Raw genomic sequence first — 23947 nt, 5'->3', positions numbered from 1 at the left:
ACATTTGCATATGATGGACTTGGTATAACTACTGAATTTGCACTTTCCTTGTTGCTCCCCTTAACACCAAAAATTTTGTTTTACAGACACCTTTACTTAGTGCTGTGATCCTTCATGGATGGGTCAATAGTCATCTATACAAATCAGGTTATAAGTCATCTCCGTGAACACTGCCGGCATGGTGTACAGATGTGGTCAAGACCACAGCTGTCTGCCCTGCTCATATGTTTAGTAGACAGGAAGGAAATATCAACGCAAAGCCATGGATAGGGAAAAGCGACCACAAACTCCCTTCAAGGCTGCCACCTGTCTTTACCAAGCCATATGTAGCCCTGTGGTCTTATTAGGGACACATTTGCTGTTAACAGTTTGATATATAGGTCTGTTCACTTTCTACTCTAACGTGCTTCTCATAATTATTTGAAATACACCTGTATGGTGCTCAGTTCAAAGAATAAAAGCATTGCCATACAACTAAAAAAAGTATGGTGTTTTTTTAAAAAACATTTATTTTAAGTGTGTTGATTTTTGAACAGAAGCTTTACTTACCTTTGAGTGATTTTGTACTTAGCCAGGATAGGGCTAGTATTATTCAATATTATTTTACCCATTACTCCCTCATTTTCTGATCTACAGTACCATAAAATTCTCATATGCAGGGCTGGGCATTAATAATATTATACAGTATGCGTCAACATATTACGAACTAGCAAACACCATGCAGATAGTGTCCTGAACAAGATTCAAAACTGGGACCTAGCGCTAAGGCTAGAGTTTTACCTTCTAAGCCACCGTGCATGGTCCCTTCCTTCATTGCATCACTTATTGCATGTGGGAATGTCACATGTTCTCCCTACTGGGTTTTTAACTACTTCTAGGGCAGCATCAAAAACTTCTAGTGGTGTTTTTTATTAAGTAAACCCACACCCTTTTCTAGTCCATTCAATCTACAGCTTTAGTTAAAGCAGAACTATACCACTAACCTTTATATCCACAGAGCCCTTAATCACCTGGCCTTGATTTGGTCATGCACCGTCCTGGGTTCTTCTTTGGCCCAGAACAGAGGAAGCGCAGGGGATCGCCATCTTCTTCCTTCTTCTGCGTAAATGTGGAGCAGCCCGCAGCCTCCAGGGATATGTGACATAGGTATCCCAGGAGGCTTTGCTCTCCCATTCAGCCCTTACCTATTCAGTGGAGGGGAAAAAAGCAAGCACAAGCGTTATCTAGGGGTTCACTTTAAGTACATTTTGCTTTTACTTACCATATTTAAATGTGTACTTCTCTGTAGCATTGCTTGAATATGTCTCTGTTTAGTTTGAGCTCCGTTCAGCAAATGTTTGTAAAAGATAAAGCCAAACTGAAATTGGATGGAGAGATCTTTACCTGTATGCGGGCAACCACTAAAGTTGGCCCTGAACAACCACCTACCAATGTGAGCGATCACCACTAATATCCTAGACAATTTGTTTATTAAGCCAATTTCTATACTTGAGTTTTTTTTACTAATGGAAGTATCAGGCCGCATCAGGTGTTCTAGGAAGCCTGTTACTGTACACAGCAGGTAGCCAGCTTTGTACATTAAATAAGGTAACTTGAGTTAGCTCAAACAAAAGCTTTGCTCAATTCTAATAGAACCAAATGAACTGTAAGAAGACTTAAATCCAAACAGCAACATGACTCCTCTGCATTTCATATTAGAATAAATATTTGGAATGGTAGATTATGGAAGGATAGAGTTTTGCAATTACTTCCCACGTCTTAACAACTAAACATGTCTCTAAAGGATTTGAGAATCTTTATTCAATAGGTTGCATATGTGTTCCCCCAGTATTGTGTAAAATAAATAAAAAAAAAAACTTGCTTTTCCCATGATTGGGTCATTGGAGTGAATCATAATTTATTATGTGAATGTTCCCAATTCTTTTAGCAAATCAGCCATACGTCGGCCATACACTGTACATACAAGTGCATTGTTTACAGTGGGTCATATGCTTCATTGACTTCCACTGAAAGAAAAAGCAGAACAATCATTGTGTATCAATTTAATTTACAAATATAGCTGCACTCTTGTCAATGTAAATATAAACTAAAGATGCAAAATTTTAAAACCTAAATAGGTATTAGAGGGTCTATTTATAAGCAGGGATACCTACATTCCCTGGTGGAGAATCAGTTAGTGCCAATGAAACGCATGTACCTGGAAGAATGTTTCAGTGAATGTCAGATTTACTGCTTTATAAATTCGCCCCCAAAGTCAATAATTATTTTATGATATATATTCTCTTTACAGAGACAGTATTCTCAAAATGTATGTATGTATGTTTCTGCCAGACACAACAAATAAATGTGGGGGCACCCAGTGATGATCCCTATAGCGAATCACACAACACTTACATTAGTAACTGTCAGCCTTGACACTTTAACCTTGGACAATAGGATTTAAAGTACAGTATATGTGAACCCTAACTATGGTCCTCTCAATAAATACAATAAGCCTAATTTATAAAAGCTAGACTTTCCTGAAAGCAGCTGGGTGATCCAGCAAACCTGAAATGCATCTGGTGAAGGATTGAAAACATTGCAAACTATTAGCAAATAATATTAAGGAACTAATTTTGAGAAGGTTCTTCTTCTATCTATTTTCTTCATTTTTGGAAAGCTTTAATAAAATCACACGGTGTAGTCACCCAGGACAGAAATTTTATCACAAAATCTTTGAAGGAACATTAAAAAAAATCCTGAACAATAAAATGAATGCAGCCAAAACCCTTAAAGGTAAGCTTTTTTTCTTGGTTTAAAAAAAATTGGTTAAGTAGGTCTACTTTATACTAATTTAATTAGTACGGTGATTGAACAGATTTGTACAGACATTATTGGACACTTTTGAGGAAGAGTTATGAGAGTATCAAACAGAGAATTGTGACAGATCACCGGAATCTCAATTCATGTGCATTATTGATTAACTAGTCCTGTGTGATAAATGGCATATGTCAAACAGGATATTAGAGATCCGCTGTGTTTGGCAGATCAATTCACCCATCCCTAAATAAGAGACAAACAAATCCTGTTTATTGTAGGTACAGTCATGTCACTTTTTAAATGATAATACCATGTATTTCTCCAAAGTTTGAATCAAAGTGTGGACATTCACATAGGTTATAGGTTTATAGGTGAATTAGGGGGAGATTGTAGGCTGCCTTTAGATGTGTGGACCTGGGATGCGCCCACAAAAAAGGAAAGCACTGGACAATAGACAAGTTACCTCTATGGTCTGTGGTCTCCCTGCAGATGAACAGTTTCTCTATTTGCCGACTTACTATGCATTATTCTACACTGGGCTTGCTTTTGTATGCCAGAAATGCCTCCATGGCATCTGATCTTAGGGTATGTAAAGTAAAATATTCTCGATGCAGCAGGAGATTCACAAAGCACAGAATGAATGATGTAAAAGCAACCTGGGAAATGCATTCACTGCACATTTTAGCAGGCAGCACAGTGGGGACATAAACTAGTAGTAGTGCCTTAGATAATCCTTTGCTGCAGATAAACAGCAATATGGTAAGGAGTATGCAACATACAGTACAGCATGCAAAGTACAGAAATTATACTCAGATCCCACCTTTATAATCAGATACAATTTCAGACCCTTTTAAAATGAAACCCCAGATCAGACTCCTTATTTACACTCAAGCTTGCCATACACACTCAGACCCCCCCAGTTCAGACTTCCCCTGTATATTCAGATCTCAGATTAGACCCCCTTTACACTCAGACCCCAATGAGACCTCACTCCTATTACACTCAGATCCCAGATCAGACTTTTTGTACACTGCCTGAGATTTTAGTGCACTGGAAGTTACAATTTTCCTGGGTTTCTGGCAGATCAGAATTATTATTATTTTATTTTTTTGCAATTATCAAACAGATATAATGGATATGATTTTTGAAAGCTCTACAAGGCTGAAAAGGACACACTTTTATCAGTGAAACTGGATGATGACTGAAAAGATGGCTGGACCAGAATCATTCCAGGTTTGCTGGATCACCCAGTTTCACTGATAAAAGTGTATCCTCTCCAGTCTTGGAGACCTTTAATAAATCAGGCCCAATGTTTTTAGAGTTCTATATACCACAGACCAAGAGGGAACAAATCAGTGAAGTTTATTCTTAGAGTTAAGTGCACGTTACTTACTTAATAGTATTAGTAAAACATTTTAATAGACATGCAATTGTGCCTACAAACATCCCATGGCAACAATAAAAAATTTCACATTAGGAATATGTTACAGGGTTAAAAAATGCAAAACGAACACCGATAAATATTAAGTACTATTTCCAAAAATGAACTATTCACAACCCTGCAATATAATGTACCTGATCAAAATAAAATCTGACTTCAATTTTCTAGCTGCATCAACATAATCATTTGAAATTTACTGCAAATTTAGTTCTTTTTTATTTATTTTCTATTTATTAGAGAAACAAAATGTATGTTCATATTGTTACTTAAAATGCTCAAATACAATGTTTATTTAAAGTACAAAATTGAAAGTGAAACAAAAATTTGGAAACTATACAAAATTATTTTGTGTACTCTGTACATTTTCACATTGGAAATAAGAAAATTTACAATATTTTTCAGTTAATCAATGCTTGTATTACAAACATTTTAATGCATCAGTATAATTTTTATTATTGAAAGCAATTATGCCATTCTACTTATGGTTTCACCACAGTCCTGCAGCTTGCTATAGTCTATAACACATTCCCCATGGATCTTATGGTCTATAAAAGTTTTTATGAGGACCAAAAATATTCTGAATCCATTAAACAGTATAGTGGGAGCTCCAGGGGCGTAATTCCCCACGTATTTTCATGCAGCTTCCCCAGACACCATACCGTTATTTCAAACATGCCAGGCAATTATTATCAATATGTTGGTAATAAGCTTACAATTGTTATGTGCAATCATTACATATCATATAGTCTGAAATGAAAGCTCCGACACATATGAGCAACTGAGACAATCCCACCTTGATTTCTCTTTGTCTCATACATTGCACGACTTATTTACTAATGTCATCATCATGCGCATCATTCAACAGTATCTAGGAAATATATTTGCACAAGAAGTCATCTCATAATCATAGAATATTAACAGATTAGGATTTTGGGTGCATGTGTACTTTTTTAAGTATTAGGTAGGGAAAGATAAAAATTCAGTTCAAGTTTTGTATTTCTGTGTCTCTTTCTCTATTTGTCCTGGTGACCATTAAGAAATCTAAAATGTGTACGACCAAAACAAGGGTTGGGATAAATCTGCTCCTTTGATAATCACCCCTGTAGAGGTTTTCCCTTTTCATTTACTGTTACATCCATGGGACAAGAAGTGAAGGGAAAAAACTATTTTTAATGATATTACACTTTAAATTCTCATAAAAGTGTTACATTCAAGGAAAAAATATATGACATGAGCACAAAATCTAATAACAATTCTGTATAACTGCCCCCAGAGGCTCTCCATGAGCCCCCTATCTGACCTGCACAGGTTTCATTCTCTGTACTGGAGAATAACATAACATTTTACATTGACTTTATTAGTAATCTTTTATCAAGGAGAAGATTTGGCCATGCAGGGTCCTTGATTATAGCATATTTTCACAAGAGCTGTACCAAATTAAAAGTCGGAATGGGGCTGATGGGGTGTCTGAACCTTGGACAGGTTTTTTCGAGGTCTATACACCCTATTTGTTGTATTGAGATCAATTCTCCCCACTTTGTTTTCAGGTGATCACCAAAGAAGTAAGAGGAAATTAGTGAATCACCTTTAGTATTAAAAAAAGCTTGTCATAAAAAGTTAATTGAATGTTGAAAACATTCCTTTACTTCCTGTTTTAACAACAACGCCGGAAATCAGGAAAAATCTCCCCGATGAAGTCACATACAGGAAAAACAAAATGATTCTCCTATTCAATAAACAGTTGTGGATCTTTTTGAATTGTAACATTACTTTGTAAATTATTTTTAGAGCTTTTTTTAGTTATGATCTACGCTGTCTGTGTACAGAGAAATGTCCAGATCAGAGTTCACAACCCTGTGCGTTTTTCCGCTACAGTCAGAGATATAAATATAAAGGAGAAGAATCACTGACTTTTCACTGCTGATTACATACTAATGGCAGCATGAATGTACAAAAGAACAATTTCTGAATTGTTTTAATCTACAGCATTTTATAGCAGAGTTATTTTTATATACCTGTGACAGGTTTTATTTAAACCTGATGGCCTTGAATAAATTTAATTTTAAGTTAAATCATTAAAGTGCCTTGTGGGAAGATGATGGCTTGAAACTGGAAACCGCAAGAATAACCTACACAATTTAGAGCATTTACTGTCAGTGTTTTATTATTTCACCAAAATGGTTCACGCTGTAATATGGATAGTTTATGGTAACTGAAACTGATAATAAATAGCTGATGGGGAAAATATATTACAACCTGCAATACTGCCAGCCACCATGGAAAGAAATTGGCTGTGCAATGGTTAGTTACATTTATGACTGCCACCCACCAACAGATAGAGATTCTCCCAGAATCTTGCTAAATGAAACACAGATGTTAGTAGCTGTTAGTGTATTTAGGGCTGTAGCCCCCCTGCTCTTGTTGCTGGATAATTTTCATGTTGCCATCTGCTTTCTCCAACCTGCCTGACATACACCATGTTTGCCAATCTTGCTCTGCATCTTGTACGTTCCTCACTGGATCCACCTGACTCCTTGATTTTGCTTCCCTTAAAGACCTTGCTTCTTTCCAGGTCCTTCAATCCAGATCCTTCTCCAGGGATTGACATTTGGGTGGCCAAGAAAAGGGGGTCAGCAAGCTTTGCCCCCTGCCAGTCTATACCAGGCCCAATGCATTCCCTCAACAGTAGTGGCACCCTAGAGTTGAGAGACAAAACATATCATCCACAACATTTCCCCTGAAATGTTCATGGGAGGCTGGAATCTGAAAGTCTCTTTTATTAAGGGGAGAGCCCAAAATGTTTTTCACTTTACACCGGACTTCCAAAAATAGTTACTAAAATTGTAATTGTAAAAAAAATTGTAAAATGTAAATAAACACACTGACACCATTTAAAATAGTACAGGTAGTACTTCTGAAGCATCAATAAAATTTATCATTACCAAATTCAGCTTATTACGGAAATTATGGGTGGAGTGGGGGGGAATGTAATCCAGCAGACAAGGCAAGAAATTATGTTTGGGCACTGCATTAGTCTATACGGTAACTTACAATGGCATTTTTGAGGAAGAGAAAGGATTAGGGGGATGTATGTATTGCAGAGATTTACTGAATGTTTTTTTTTATTTTAGGCAAAATCTGTACTTTTTTATCACCTTTGAAATAATTCCCCTATACATTTACCTGGAATTTTTACCTGCAAGAAAAAAACTTAGGAAAATCATAAACCGGATGGAATTTTATTTTTTACTGTAGTATATGGTACGGTATCAAGCAAAGTGCATTACATGGCCAACAACCAGGGTCAGCACTAATGTGTTCTTTGTAGAAAGAATTTAAAAGCCATTGTTCTGTTCATTTTATTAAATATACATCATAGATATGCATTAGTAAACTATTTCAGAAGAACATTTTCTAAGAATAAAGGGAAAAAGACAATTTTGAATAACATACAAAACAACTTTGGAATGGAAAGCTGTGCTGTATAAGAACAGCTTTCAAAAAGAAATGATCAAAGATCCTAATGCTGCTTAACAGCATGATGTTGCCCGGTTCATTTTAATTAAAGGCTTCATTCCTAAAACTCAGAATTGGAGCTCACACAACATTGGTTGGCAAGTTCAGTCTATTATAGAAAATGATTTCTTTGTTAAAGGGAAACTCATATAGTTAGTGCTCAATGCTATTTAAAATGTGCAAATAATAGGTTGTTGTTTGTTTATAGGTGCCAAAGAGAAGATTTTAAATTTAAACATTTGTCCAGCATAAGGATGGGGGATCTGATACTGTTTCCAGTTGAAGTTGTAAGGCCAGTTTCACAAGTAGTACAATTATAAAAAATCATATGGTAAAAGTTTAATCTGCTTGTATGTTGTAGACCCTGGTTCCCCTAACCCCCAACCAACATTTTATTTTGAGTTATATATTATATTTTTTCATCAAATATATTATTTTAGACCCATCATCACTTGGTCTTTGTGCTTCTCAATGCACATAGGCCATGGTAGGTAGCAGGGGCTGGCAAAGATCCCTCACAGTTCCACCATGTCCAGTTTTCCACTTTTTCCAACTGATACAGAATACTCTTACCCTCATACAGTGTCAGATTGAATACACTTACCCTCATACAGTGTCAGATTATCTATATGTTGTCTATGGAGTGGAAATGCTCTGTCTCTATCTTCTAATTATTCTCCTTCACTGGCACACTCACCCAATAGAGACTTATGTGGTCATGCCCAAAACAGGTTGCATAGCCATTGTCCATTGTAGTAACCACTAGAAAATTGCCACACAGCCATTACTAGATAAAGGACAATTGTGTATGATATACAGCATCAACTAAATGTTATTCAGTTGGGGCTTAGATGTACTTACAATCATGTTTCTAGATATAGTTAAAAATGTGCTTTTTTGTTGTTGTGCAAGAACTACATTTTCTCAAGGTGTTTCAGTTGAGTGGAAATATAAATTACATTTTTTGAAAGTGGGAGAATTTCCTGTGATTTTTTTTTAACTCCTATTTGTTCCAAGCTTCTGCAAAGAGTGAAGATATTTATTAGATGCAGTAATATAGGAACAGCACTTTCATAATATTAAGGGCGGAGACATGTTTTATGACATGAGCTATGACTGCAGTAATTAGGAATACTTATGGAAATAAAGAGTGACTTTTCAATTGCTGATAAACACAAGTCTATGTATATTAGGCATTGGCACATATATATTGTATTACCTCATCCATATTTATATTATGTCATTATGTCATGAACAGGGCTTCCCTGCTCACTTGTGTGCAGGACGGAGGCTTGATGGAGGGGGGAGGGGTGCAGTTTGCATGACTTGCAGAAGAAATCTTTTGCTAAACACAGCTAAGGTAATGGGTGATCTTAAGGACTGAACTCTTTTGCAACATCTTGTAACTCTTTAATGACCAAGACAAACGCTGCAGTTTTTTTCTTTTTGCATATCAAAACACAGCTTGCTCCAGAAGTTAATAAATGTCTAGGCCCCATAAAGATTTTCTTTTTTTTGTGATTACCTCACAGTGAGGATTTTATACAGTAACTGACACGATGCTTCCTAAAATCTTGTTGAGACAAACATCTGTCCTAATTGCATTTATTAAAATAATGTACATGTTCTGACTTACATACAAATTCAACTTAAGGACAAACTTACAGTCCCTGTCTATGTACCCCGGGGACTACCTGTATATATACACTGATACCTCGGCTAACAAGTGAGCCTGCTAACAAACTTTTTGGCTAACAATTGTTTTCACTGTTTTTGGGACTCGGCTAACGAATATTGACTCAGCTAAGGAATTTAAAAAAAAAAGAAGCAGGAAATAAGACACCCGATAACATTCTGCATGAAAGTATGTTAGAAAAGTCAGAGAGAGACATAGCTTTGATCTATATAGAGAGGGTCTTCCAGGGATTTATAGCATTAATTCTTTACATACAAATGGGGCTTCTCTGCTGCTTGTGTGCAGGAGGGTGGCTTGAGGGGGGGGGGGGGGGGGACTGCATGACTTGCAGAAGAAATCTTTTGCTAAACACAGCTCAGGTTGTAGGTGATTTAAAGGACTGAGCTCTTCTGCAACCTTTTGTAACCCTTTAATGAACAAGACAAACTCTGCAGTTGTTTCTTTTTGCATATCAAAGCACAGCTTGCTCCAGAAGTTAATACATGTCTAGGCTCCAGAAAGTCTTTTTTTTTTTTGGAGTATTTTATTCAATAACTGACACCACGCTTTACGAAATGATAGAAACAAAGATTCCGGCTAACAAATGCAATTCTGGAACGAATTATCTTTGTTAGCCAAGGTATCACTGAAGGGGAAGACACTTCCAACAAAGCTACGTCATGATGCCAGAACCCTCCCACTCTTCCATCGCAGATCAATGCGGGAGACATGGTCCGCGGCTCTGGACAGTGCGTCCCCCCAGCGGGGTCGGGAGAAAGACTCTGCTGGGGGGGCGCACCCACTAGAGCCGCATACCACCAAGATTTTTTTGTGGACCACCAGCAGCACTATGCTTTTCAACAGCACTGGTTCTTAGATTGCACACCCTGACCACCTGGAGGAACAGACACGTACCATGCAGACAGAGTGCTTAAAGGCATTGAACTATAGAGGTACCTTTGTAGCACAAAGCAAGTGTTCTTACCACCAACAAGCTACTATCTACCCGTGCTGTACCATACACAACATATATACATTTCAAATTTGTTTTGCACCTGAACTGTGCTCCCCCAAATTAGGCCATCTTTTGGGTTTCTTCTGTCTGTATAAAGAGGATAGAAGTTAAAAATCTGTAAAAATCATTACTTAATCTTACTGGATACTTTGTTTATCCTAAGTACTGGGTTTTTTTGGCATTGAATTTAACATTTTCATGGACACCACTTAATTCCTAACTTGGCATTGTTGCTGCGTTTTACACTTCTCAGGATTTTTTTCTTCTAAATTACTTTGTGGCTACTTTTTAACAAGGCAAGTTATTTAAGTACTTCGTTTATATTTAATCAAATCTTTTCTGTTATGAGCGCTCCTGATTAAATATCCATTGATTGTCTCTCATTGAAGTTTAATAGGTGCAGAAAAGGTAAGGCTGCTTGTCATGTAATTAATTCATAGAACAATAAGTGTATAACTGAGTTCTTATTAATATATAAAAGAGTTTTCAACATAATAAATCCGACCCGGATCAGACGCTTGACAGCTAGTGAGCAAATTTAAGTGAACTTCAACACTTTCGCAAAGATCACTCACAACTTTCTTTCTGCTCTTCCTTCTAGATAATAATTAATTTCATTGCAGGAGAAGTGCAGGTTTTGGTACCAACAGTAAAAATGTATTAGCAAGAGTCCAAATTTCTGTGGAGGAACAGCGGGGTGAGTATAGCAGGTGAAGTTACTTTTTATTTTCAGAGCTGCTGGGCTATTGATTTTTTAAAAACAGTTTAAAACTTGAATTCTGCTTTAACCCATTGCTACCAAGACATTTGGTAAAGATGTGTTCACATTAACTTCATCAGGTTAGAGCTACACAGAAGATTATTATAAGAGAACAATTGACCACTACAGACAAAACAAATGGCTTCCTATGGAGCAAGCTACACAAGTATCATGCAGTAGTTATCAATCTCACAGGATCACAAAATGTTCCAATCATGTGTAATTGATTATTACAGAATGCTACCATGAGACTCCATTGTTGCAAGGGGAGCAAGGAGTAAGGTTTATATCGCTAGACTTAACCATTGCAGTGGGAAAGAAACCCACTTCAAGGACAAAAGTTTGCTTTTCCAGAAGTTCGGCTTTAAAGCAAACTTGAAAAAAAACATGATTATTACATCATGTTACAGTTTTAACATAAATCTCAAGTTTGCTTTATTACCTTTTTTGACCCAGGAGGAATATAAGCTTGCAGACTGTGTTGATTTTAATTAACTGTCATTACTATTTCAATGAAAAGATGTGTATTAAAAAAAAATTAAAATGCATTGACATGTTTTATGCTTCCACTGGTAATAATTAATGCTGATCTATTTATTATAATAATTAATTATTAAAGCCAGCAGTTTTTTTTACATTTGATTTAATTGTACTGTAGTGTGTTACATTTATGCTAGAATTTTTAGAATTAGGGATATTAACCAACATTATGGCTAAAAACAAACACAGGGTTTTCAAAATAATAGACACTAATGTTATCTAAAAATCATGTTAATGGTGGTTAAAAGACAACAATAATATAAAATAACAGCTTAGAAAATGATTGATTTTTGTTAATAAGTGAACTTGTTATGAGCACCAAACAATGTGAATCTGAGATTTATGTTTTGGCTTTCATCAAGTAATGCAAAACGCTAGTCAACTTCATTCTTCATTTTAGGTAGGGTTTGTCAAGCTAAAGAAAAGCTAAAGTTAGGCCAAAAATGTAAGATGATAAGAAATTGTTTAGTAGGTTGAAGTTTTATTCTAAATTTCGGATGTAGGGAACCCAATACCAAAAATGGGGGGCTCACACTGCCAGTACATCTCACATAAATTTGCCCTCTAATTGTTGCAAGAATTACCATTGGTTGCTGGTTACCCCAGCACTTTTTTAATATCGTGGATAAAGTGGGCAAAAGTTAAAACTGTTGGAACTTTTATCAGATTTTTATTGATGCCTGCGTCTTTAATGACGAGAGTTGTACTTTTTTTGTCCTGGTCACCAAAACTTAGAGTGAGTAAGATCCCAAACTGTAAGCTATTAAGCAAAGACAGTAAAGTCTTCTAATGGATTTCCTTTTTCTTTCATTGTGTGTTTATGGGAAGTGTAAATGATTCTCTTCAAATGGAAACTGGTAGCATCCAGCTAACAATTATTGCTTTTTATTTGCTATTCAAAGCTAAAACATATTTATTAAAGAGATGATGGCCCAACCAAACAAGTAGTTATTGTTAAATGAATAACACATTATTGTTTTATTAAAAAGTATTAGTATGATGTTTTAATAAAAAAATTGATAAAAGTAAAAGAAATAGGAGTATTAAAGTTATGAAAGCTAGTGAGGTGGAAACCAATTAAAGATGAAACCGATGAAGAATTGATTTTTATTATTTATGAGAATGAATGGGAATGCAAAGCCTCCCAGGATACCTACGTCACGCATTCTGGGAGGCTCTTGGGTGCTTGGGTGCATGCGCAGTGAGATTGGCAAGTTTTTTCTAACCTACGTAGCTTTGTAGCTCTAATTTATCCTTTAGTTACCATTAACCAGTTATCATTAGTGAAAACTTTTGCTGCAACTTGTTGCAATCTGTTAAAGGTATTTTTGTTGACATGCATGACTGCATGTATTATGGAACTATTTCTATCATTGCTCTTTTTGTGCCAGTTCCTAATTTTTAAAAATAAGTTTAACACTTGTTAATTTATGAGTCATAACAGTGAGAAGATTAGGCCCGAATGCTATTTTTTACAACTGCTATAAAAACAAAAGCAACATTCAACTAATCATTCACAACAACCTTTGGAATTTTTCTTGCCACTAAATGTTTTACTTGTTGACTTGTAATACTTATACAATACAATAGATCTTTACCTAAGAGACCTGAATTTGCTCTTATTATTAGTACTCCATTAATATTTGACCTACATTTATACCTAGCAACCTGAGAATTGTAATAAATATGTACCTATTGCATACAGATAATTGCTATCATCTTTTCTATAACAATTTGTTTTTGTAGCTCTTACATGCCTCATTGTTACATAGACAAGAATGACAAAATACACCTACTGTATTTATTTTTCACAAGTAATTCCTACTGGGAACCTTAAGCACTGATGAAATTTTGAAAAGTGACTACACACAGCATAATGAAAGCTGCAATGGCAAATAAAAAGCATTGGAGCCCCGTGCCCTCCAGCTAACACTGTGCTGGTCTTTAGGTAGCATATCTGCTGTGGGAAATTCTCATGGGATGGAGCCTCAGGCACAGGAGAGGGAGCAGGGAGTGCACATAAAAAGAATGATTTGGGGGATGACGCTGAGCTTGTCAGTACCTGGGCACCAACCAGAAAAACTAATTGGCATCTCACAGTCAGTTTTAATCCTCCTGACTAACTAATTATTGAACAGCTTTAACTGCTTCTGAAAATAGCATGTCATTGCTGCAAGTTTATATACTTAATATATACTTTTACCGGCAAAATTTGCTGACTACGGTTTGGAGGATAAATGCAAATCTTACACCACTGTTCATTCACGAGATATATACATTTATAAATATATACATATAATATACATTTTATTCATATATACATACATATAAATTTATATACATACATACATATAAATTTACATACATACATACATACATACATACAAACATACATATAAATATTATATATATATATATATATAAAGAGAGAGATAGTAAAATTAATGAAATAAATATGCTGTAAATATGCTGTGGCAATATTACATTTTTAACCATAACCATTTGCTAATCACTAGTGCCCGCAACCTTCACTTGGATACCACACTGCCAAAAAGCCTTTTGACTTCCACCAGGTCATTTTGGTGGTGCATAAAGAATGACTGACAATCACAAAATGATTGATGCATCAATAAAGATAAATATATAAATACATAATAAAGTACATTTTTCTTTTTTTCCTTCTCAGCATCTTTTTGCCTTTGTTTTATCCTTTTACCTTTCTGTCTTCTCCTTGCTAGCATCCGTCACTCCATCTTTCTGTTATTTCCACACTCTCCATTCATCTCAGTGTTCACTTCCTTTGCTGCTTCTTTTTCCTATTACTTTACTCCCCCTGACTCTCTAGTTCCTTTGCTGTCTTTTGTCTAATATTTCCTTCCATGTCCCTTTTTCCCCATTCACTACTTGCTCTCCTTTTCCTGCCCTTCTTTTTCATTCCTTTTTCTGCCCAACCTGTCCTCTATTCTACTTTTTGTATCTCCAGACATTTTTTTTCTATTTCTCATTCTCTTTTATTTTTTCTTTGTCTTTAACTATAATGCTTTTTTCAGTTCCTTTTCCTCTTTTTTTTCTGCACCAATCACTTTGTTTTAATTGTCACTTTCACCACGCCAACCACAAAGCCTTGCCAATTAAAAGCACATGTTGCAGGCATTTCCTATAGTTCCTTTCATCATTTTCTCTGCAGAAAACTTTCATCATGTTCTCTGCAGAAAACATATATTAACATTGTGTTATGCTTGACTATGGTAGAGAATATGAAGACGCTCCCCTCAGTAACCACCACCCTGTTCTCACTGTCCCCTGTAATAAATCACACTACAACCTCTTTTTGGAAAATTTTGGCCATAGCAGCCCATTTTATTGCTATAACCTTTTAAATCCAATTTTACCAAAAACTTTACAATCCTTTAAACATTTTAAAACATTTAAAACATTTTACACCTCTTAAACATTTTCAAACATTTCAAAACAAAAACAGTTATACTTTTTCTTAAAGGTCCATGAGAGTACCCCCTCTCCTACTAACTCTTTCCTAAAATATCGTTCCCCCCAAAAAAGGCTCCCAGCCGCTACCACGCCGGCTCGGGACCCAATCAGCGGGCATCTTCCGCTCCCTCCTTGCCCCACGACAACCCAGTGTCGTGTGGGGCTCTGTTTGCAAGAACTCCATACCTTGATGGGTTCTCAACCCTCCATTTTAGTTGTTTGATTTTAACTCCCATGGACCAACCAACAAAGCGCCACAAGCCGAAAGCATGACCTACTTATGCTTGCGAGCTCTCCCACACCCGCAATGCCTTGTGAACCCCCTCCTTCAAGGCTAACAGCCACAACTCAGTCCCCACCGCGTACCCCATCCCCCCTTAAAAACAAATGCGGCTCCTTTTCCAAATCCTTGTGTCGCACGACCAAACCTCCAATCCTGTTAACAAATCTCCCCACCTCCTTATTTATCCTAATGCGGCCTCTATTCAAAGGCTCCACAGACCGTGCATTCTGCCACACCAATCTCGCCACTATATCTGACCACATAAACACCGTGTTTGGAAACAGCCCACGCAACCACAGAAAATCAAATATGATATCCCGGATAAGTTCACGCATGGACCGGGAGCCCACATCATTCCCTCCCGCGTGAATCACCACTACACTGGGCGGTCTGTCCAAACGAGCAAATCTGCTGACCTCTGGTAACACCTGGTTCTACTGCATCCCTGGGATTCCTATCCACCGAACTTGTGCAGTCCCCCGTGGCACCCCCAACTGCCGTCCATTCGGCCGCATATCAGCCCGCCTGAAACCCCAGTAAACAAAAGAGTGTCCCAGGATCCAAACAAGACACTCCTGGGGACCTGAAAGAAACAATTAACAATAGAGTAAACTAATGTTGTCCCCCAACCAATTGCCTGAAGCCCAACCAACAAGCCAGTCCCCCCAACACGAGTAACCCCCACCTCCTGTCACCTCCACTGCCCTACAACCAGTGCGGGCAGATATACAGCTGGAAACGCCGCGATCCCCACCTACCGATGCGCTTGATGACTTCCTAGCCAAACCCCCATCTGGCAGCCTCCGTGGCAGCCCCAATCTGGTAGGAATGCGATGAATACTCACCCACCGCCCGGCCAGAAGCCGCGATACATCTTTTGAACACTGCCACAAACTGGAAACAAGACACAAAGGAACCATTCGCATGGACAAAGAACGGTCCCGGCGTTTTTGGACGCACACCCCAATACTTACCCACCGCACCTACGGGGCAAGCCACCGATCCCGGAACAGCGTGCAGTTCCAACTGAACTCTCCCAGTTTGGTCGGTTTTTGACCGCCGTACCCAAATGACCACCCTATCAGCCTCTAACACCACATCTTCCACCATCAACCCCCCACATCGCCCCTTGCTGGGACTGACCACCTCCCCCACCCGAAGAGCGGCAAAAAACGTCACCACAAATAACGCCTTAAACCAAATCCTTTCAAAGACATCCACACATTGTAACCCCACCTGATGCAACAATTCAACCAACAGCGAAAAAGACACAGGCCTCCTCCTGTCCTTCCGCACACTCCCTTTGCGGTAGCCCCTCAAAGCCTGTTTAACTGCAAAATCCTTGGTCCCATCCCGCCAGTTCATCAATTTGAACAAAAAGGCCAGCGCGGACAGCTTTTTGGCCATGGCCGACCCAGACACACCCCTCCGAAAGTTACTAACTATAAATAAAAGAACAGCTGTCACACTCCCTTTTGGGTCCCCCTCCAACATTTGCGACTGCAAAAACAAAAACCACTCCCTCCACGTCCCCACATACGCCTTCCATGTTCCAGAGCTGACCGAACGTTGTATCAAACCAGCGATGATCCCCAAACCACTTTCCAGATCTCCAGAGGGCAAAACACTCCCTACTCCTCCGACAACGGTGCTGCTTCTCGAAACCTTCCCCACTGAAAACGAGAAAGAGAATCAGCGATTATTTTGTCTCTGCCCAGCACATGAACCGCTTTTACCCAAATATTGAGCTGTAAACACAAAAGTACCATGTACCTAAGTAAGCAAATAACCGGCGGGGAAGATGCTGAATTGTTATTAATGGCATCCACCACCCCCATATTGTCACAAAGCAAATGAACCTTACGATTCCTAAGCTCCGAACCTCATAACACCAGCCCCACCACTTTAGGGAACAACTCTAGCAACACCAAGTTCCGGCAAAACCCCTTGCTCCTCCACTCCTCTGGCCAGGGTTCAGCACTCCACTTACCCCGGAAATACACGCCATAGCCGAACTTCAGCGCTCCCACTACCTCCATGCTCAAATCTGCCACCTTATCATCCGGCAACCGACACTCCATCCTCTGAGAATCCAGCACAATTCCAAGAAAACACAACTGAGTAGTAGGAAGCACCGTTTTGTCCCCCGCCAATGGCACTGCAAAATTCTTAGTAACGTCCTCCAAACAGCTTAACAAAGAAGCACAGACAAACGATCCAGCCGGACCAATACAAAGAATATCATCAAGGTAATGCAAAATAGAATGGATACCTGATACCCTTTTAACCACCCACTCGATAAAAGTGCTAAACATTTCAAACAATGCACAAGATATCGAACAACCCATAGGCAAACATTTATCCACAAAAAACTCCCCCTGCCACTCACAACTCAACAAGCGAAAACAGTCCGGATGTACCGGCAACAATCTGAATGCTGCTTCAATGTCAGCTTTTGCCATTAAACAATCCCTACCCGCCCTCCGAACCAACTCCACAGCCTTGTCAAACGAAGTGTAAGCCACTTTGCACAACTCAGGATCAATACCATCATTAACTGAGCCCCCTTTTGGGAACGACAAATGATGAATCATCCGAAAATGCCCAGGTTCCTTCTTTGGCACCACGCCCAAAGGAGACACAACCAAATCTGGAAAAGGAGGCTCTGCAAACGGGCCCGCCATTCGACCCAAAGCCACCTCCTTCTCCAACTTGGCCCGTATCACCCCCGGGTTCCTCAAAGCAGACAGTAAATTCCTAGCTCTGGGAGGCACACCAGCCAAACTGCACGGAATCCTAAAACCGTGTGTGAATCTCAGTTCCAACACCCTTGCCTCCCCCCGTTTAGGATACTTACCGAGGAAAAACGCCATGTTTTCCACTTTCACCGGCGTCCTCCCTCTTACTTGTAGGCTCCCCCGGACGTCCCTTTCCTCTCCCTGGGCAACGCGACAATGGGTGGAGGCCCCCACATCCCGAGCATTCATGTTTGAAACGACAGGAGGTTCCAAACTTGCAAGCTCCTTCGTTGTAAATCCAACATAATCCCTTCTGCTTTCCTGCCGGGGGCCCCCCAAAACTGGAACCCCTGGCGCCCCCAAGAAATGACTGCGGTCCCATCCGCGCTGACGTCATTATTCTCATCCAAAGACTAATGTCCTTGTGATCCCACTGCATCCCTGGGCGCATGGCCTTTCGCTGACGAAACTGTTCGTCATAACGAAGCCAGGCCACCCCCCCGTAAATCCTGTATGCCTCGCTAATGGCATCGAGGTAGCAAAAAAGGGCCAAACAGTTCTCCGGCGCCTTCTCCTCGATCAAACTAGCCATAATAGCAAAAGCTTGTAACCAGTTCTGAAAAGTGCGCAGTATCGACCGCCGCAGCCCCTTGTCCTCCCCTTGCCGCTTACCCTCACTCACCTTAGCATCACAGGCACCAAAACGCTCCACCGGTAACAGAGAAAAAATTTCCACATACTCACCCTTCCATATGCGTTCACGGACTTCCTGCGGGAGATGTGAACCCAGCGGCCCCTCGAAGCATACATACACCTCCCCTTTCGCTCCATCCGCGACCCCAGAGGCTATGTCCCCTGCAACCACTTCTTGTCTTTTTTCCCCGTCTGTTGGCCCCGCCCCAGCAGCCCCCCCTTCCGAATGCATATACGGCCGGGATGACACTACACCATCCCCCATTGCTGTGTGCTCCCCCACCACCGATGGGGGTCTATTGTCAGGTACACAGTCCAAACCAACCCCCACCCCAACATCCGCCTGCCCCACTGGTTGCTTGCCCACATCCCCAAACTTCAACAACAGTGCATGCAACCCTTGTAACAAACTGCTGGCATCTAAAGCCACAGGCGGGAGGGCCGCCGTTTCACGGACTGGAAATCGCCTGGGATGGACTCCAGATGAGGAAGGACCAGGAAGAGGGTGCTCTACAGTGTCCCGCCGAAGGTGAGGATTCCTCCCGGTACCGGCAGGGAAATGTATGCAAATTCTCTTCTAATCCTTCTCTTCAGCAACTGACCTCTCCCCTCAGTTGGCCCCCTTTATAAATGCTCTTTGACCCGCCCTATCAGGCCATCATCACACCCCTTCCTTAACCAATCATTTTAAAATTAAACACATTAACCCTTCCTCTTACCGCCTCCCCTTCTCACCCAGTCATGTGGCCTTTCGCCTATATTTTTTTTTTTTTTTTTATGCTACAGGCCATCTTTTTGCAGGTATAGGTGCATCAAAAAACAATTGTGAAGCTTTTTTAGACTCAAGTTAACTCGGAAAATGCCGTAATATGGGGCAAGTTAAGGATGGCTCAGAAGTAATGTTTTTTATCATAGGAACCATATTTTATCAATATTTTGTACTGCTAAAGTATAAAGGCCAAATGCAATTCTGACATCTGTACTGTGACTTTAGATCATTTGCAATAGTTTAAAGGGAAAATGTATCCTTAAGCTTAAAAAGCTTCAAAATCTAAAACTTTAAATGTACTTCTAAAAGTTTGAATCTCCCATGACGACTACTGTCTCAGTACCATGGGAATATTTAACAGTGGAAAGAACGAAATCAATCTATTTGAAATGTCAATACTTGGTGCAAATGTCAAAAGTCAAGATGACGGAAAACTTGCTTGTTTTCATGAAATGTAATGAACTGTGTGCACTGAGACTGCATTGTCCCCTCCACTAAAGCCCCGCGATTCTATTAACAAATAATGATGTAAACATGTTAAAAATACTTTTTGTGTAATACTAGCTGGTAAATCCAATAAAAAACTGACCTTTCATTCATTCAATAATTTTGTTATTTCAATAAAATTACTTTAAAATAGAATGTATCAATTATATTAAAAATGTTACAGAAAAAGTTTTGATAATCTCAATAATTTGCTTTTAATGCTTTGCTGATATTTTCTGACTTCAAAAGACATGAGATAGTGAAGTCATATGGACATAAGGAAATTCCACTCAGGAGGGGGAGTAAGTAAAGAGGACAATATAGGAGTATGAAAATCCTTTAGTTTACAGCTCTTTGGGGTCCCTAAATCCTGCTCATGGTGTTATGGAGCCTTGAAAGGTCATTTATGGATTTGAAGTTGTAAGAAAGGTATCACATGTAAACTTCAGATAAAGCATGTGTCACTTTAGACAAAAAAATAGAGCTTCATACCTCTCAGTTAGCTGATTAAAAGGTTACACTCCATAGACAGGTGTTTTCTTTCCCACCCTCAATTTCTTGCTGGCCAGTGGGGATGTTAAATGTACGCTCATCCAAGTTGCAACTATTCCTTATGTCATCCTCAAAATGGCAGTAAAAGAGAATCAACCCTTGCTACCCTATTGGGGTTTATTCACTAATCACCAGTATTTACATGAATACAACTCTTACCATTGGTTTCCATTTTATAGGAATTCTTTTAGTTTATGGTTTTTCCCACTTTTATATATGTTAAGGAATGAGGGTATCAGCCCCAGCAACTATCCCACAACTTTTATAATTTGGGCAGAAAAGAAGCAGCAGATTTAGAGTTCAACCTTATGTTTGTTTCCTTGACCATTTGTATGCAGCATACTTAAATCCCTCGTTTTACACTAATTTTATTAAAAATGCATTTTAGGATTTTCAAAACGTATATAACTGTAATTATTGGTGTTTTTGTTTATATTTAAATGGAGTTCAACTTTTCACAGCCTCTGAAAGATTTGATTCCAAATTTAGATGAAAATTAAATTTCTCTTTGCATGCTCTAATACGTGATGGCTCAACTTATTACTGCTAATTATGCTTTATAAACAGTAACACTAAAAAAACTAATCAGAACTCTTTACCCTTTATTATAGCTTCAAAATAAGCATCAGCAATTTTCAGTTTGTTAAATCATCCAAGTCATTCAAGGACTAAACAAGCAAGCAAACAAGCAGAACTGTACTTCAATTGTCAAATCGATGATAACCACACCTGCGTTGATGTTTTGACAAATCACATTTACCCACGGCGTCCAACCCATGGAATATACATAATTCCCTTTTAATCGACCAGTTTTTATAGCCATGATCAATAATTCCTGGGACAGAATCAGAATGATTTAATAGGGAAACTGTACAAAAGACAGTATCAGAAAGTAAACTATTTTAACCAGTTTAACAAAGATTCTTATAGCTGTCTTAATGCAGGGATGGTCTATTTGTCCATAAATTTTACTGATGGTTTTAATATTCTAGAAGAAAACTTTTATGAAAAAATAACTCAATAAAAATCAATATCTTACTATTATGCTTTTTTGTGCAAGTTTCCCAAATCTACTTAAAGGTATATTACTTCACTGATAATAAAGACAGGTTCATGTTCTCATTGAGTAGCATTTTTTGATTATCAAATAATTATTGAATGTATTTCAGATATTTACTCCGGTAACTCCGGTAATGAATTGATACTCCTGTAACAATGGGATATTAGACTGGATGGATGCTAATATAAATATTTCATGTAACCAAATTCAACAATATCTACCAAATCTACAAACAAATACTGATCTAAGTGAACTTTCAGTGCTCTTATAACTTGAATTTGTAGTAAAATCACCAGACATGTGTGAGTAGGTTTACAGAGATCATTGTATTGCCTGTCACTTAAAGCAGAACTAAACGGAAAAATCAAAAAATTGCACTTACCTTTAATCCTGCAGATTCTTCAATCGTGCTGGACCTTTGCTCGATCCGGTCCCATGTCGTCTTTAGATTCTTCTTTATTCCGGGTGCTGCCATCTTCAGTCTTTTTATTTCACCCAATCTCGCACTGCACAGGTAGGAGATTGGGTGATGTAGTCTGCTGTAAAGGGGGAAAAAATAGACGATTCGACTGCACATATGCGAGATAAGCATCTCTTTCCCCTTAGTGAATCAAAATGCCCCTTTGAGCAGGTGCAGAAGGAGCAGCCAAGAGTAGCCTGGGATACTTTTTTTTTACTTTACATGAGAGGGTTGTCTACCCTTTTATGTAAAGTAAAAACATTGAGTTTAGATCTGCTTTTAAAGTTATTTAAAAAAGTAGCCTGAGTCAGTGTTCTGCTTCATATGACTCTGTTGTTTTGATCTATATACGCAAAGCACAATGTTATTTTGGAATGAATCAACAATATATATTAATATGGAAGGAGTCAGATATTTCTCGAATATTTATCTGAACTTATTAACCAGAATTTGTTCCCAGTCATATCATTTATTCTGGATTTTAACTTATAACTATATATATCATATAATGATTTGCAGGTTGTAAGCCATAATAATGATCTGTTTATTAGTGTTGGTCAAATATCTCACTATTCGATTAGACAGCTATTCGATTGAATGGGGAGATATTGTTTGGGTGACCGAATGCCGAATTCGAACACTATTAAAGTCAATTGTGGGGGAATTTGGGTTGTTTTTAGGGACTGTGAAGAACTGCAAGATCAATCAGGGGAGAAGAGCTGACAGCTCCGTTCCCCTGATTACTCTTGCAGCCACAGCCGCATTCATTGAGAAGGTTAATTAACCTCTAGTGCCGCAGATCACACACTGTTCTCAATTAATGCGACTGCAGACGCATTCATTGAGAAGATCCCCGGGCACTAGAGGCTAAATGGGGACAAGTTTTCCCATTCACCTCTAGTGCTCAGGGATTGGCTGGGGAAAGGAAAATCCTGATGATGGTTGAGCTGTCATCAGGGTTTATCTTTCCTCAGCCAACCACAGAGCACTAGAAGTAATGAATGGGGAAACTTGTCCCCATTTAACCTCTAGTGCCCGGGGATCCCACACTGACAGGAGGATTCCCACGACTGCATCATCCTGTCATTGTGGGATATTCTGTAAAAAAATAAAAGTTAGTTACAAAAATCACACACATTCAATAAATTACTTTAACATTAATTTTTTTTTAACAAATTTTTTTACACACGAATTTGCGCCATCGAATCCAATGTTTTTTGGGTGGGGTCTATCCGAATTCGAACAGCCATATTCGGGTCAAATATAAGGACAACCCGAATTCAGGCAAAGAAAATTTTCTGGTAGAGAACATTGCCCATTACCACAAAGCAGGTGCTAATATTGCATTAAATGTTAGCAACTTGTGATAAAAAAACATGGAACTTTTTTTTTCTATGAATCTAAAACAACTTTCGGACTGTCCAAGGATTCATAAGTATCTAAAATTACAATTTATGGGTACAAAAAAACATTCTTCTTGTATAGTGATTCAGAGTCATACCATGGCTTGAGCTGTTCAGGCTTGAAACTTTAGAAGATTTCAGTCTGCTAATGCCACGGTGACTTTAGCCCTCTCCCTACAGCCAGTGGCGACTCATGAATGATGTGGGCCTAATGTGTCCTCCCCCCACCTGGAAAGAGCGGGAGCAATGCCAACCTTCATACCCATTC

Source organism: Pyxicephalus adspersus, chromosome 2, assembly GCF_032062135.1.
Source record: "Pyxicephalus adspersus chromosome 2, UCB_Pads_2.0, whole genome shotgun sequence".
Classification (NCBI taxonomy): domain Eukaryota; kingdom Metazoa; phylum Chordata; class Amphibia; order Anura; family Pyxicephalidae; genus Pyxicephalus; species Pyxicephalus adspersus.
This window is presented reverse-complemented; position numbering follows the sequence as displayed.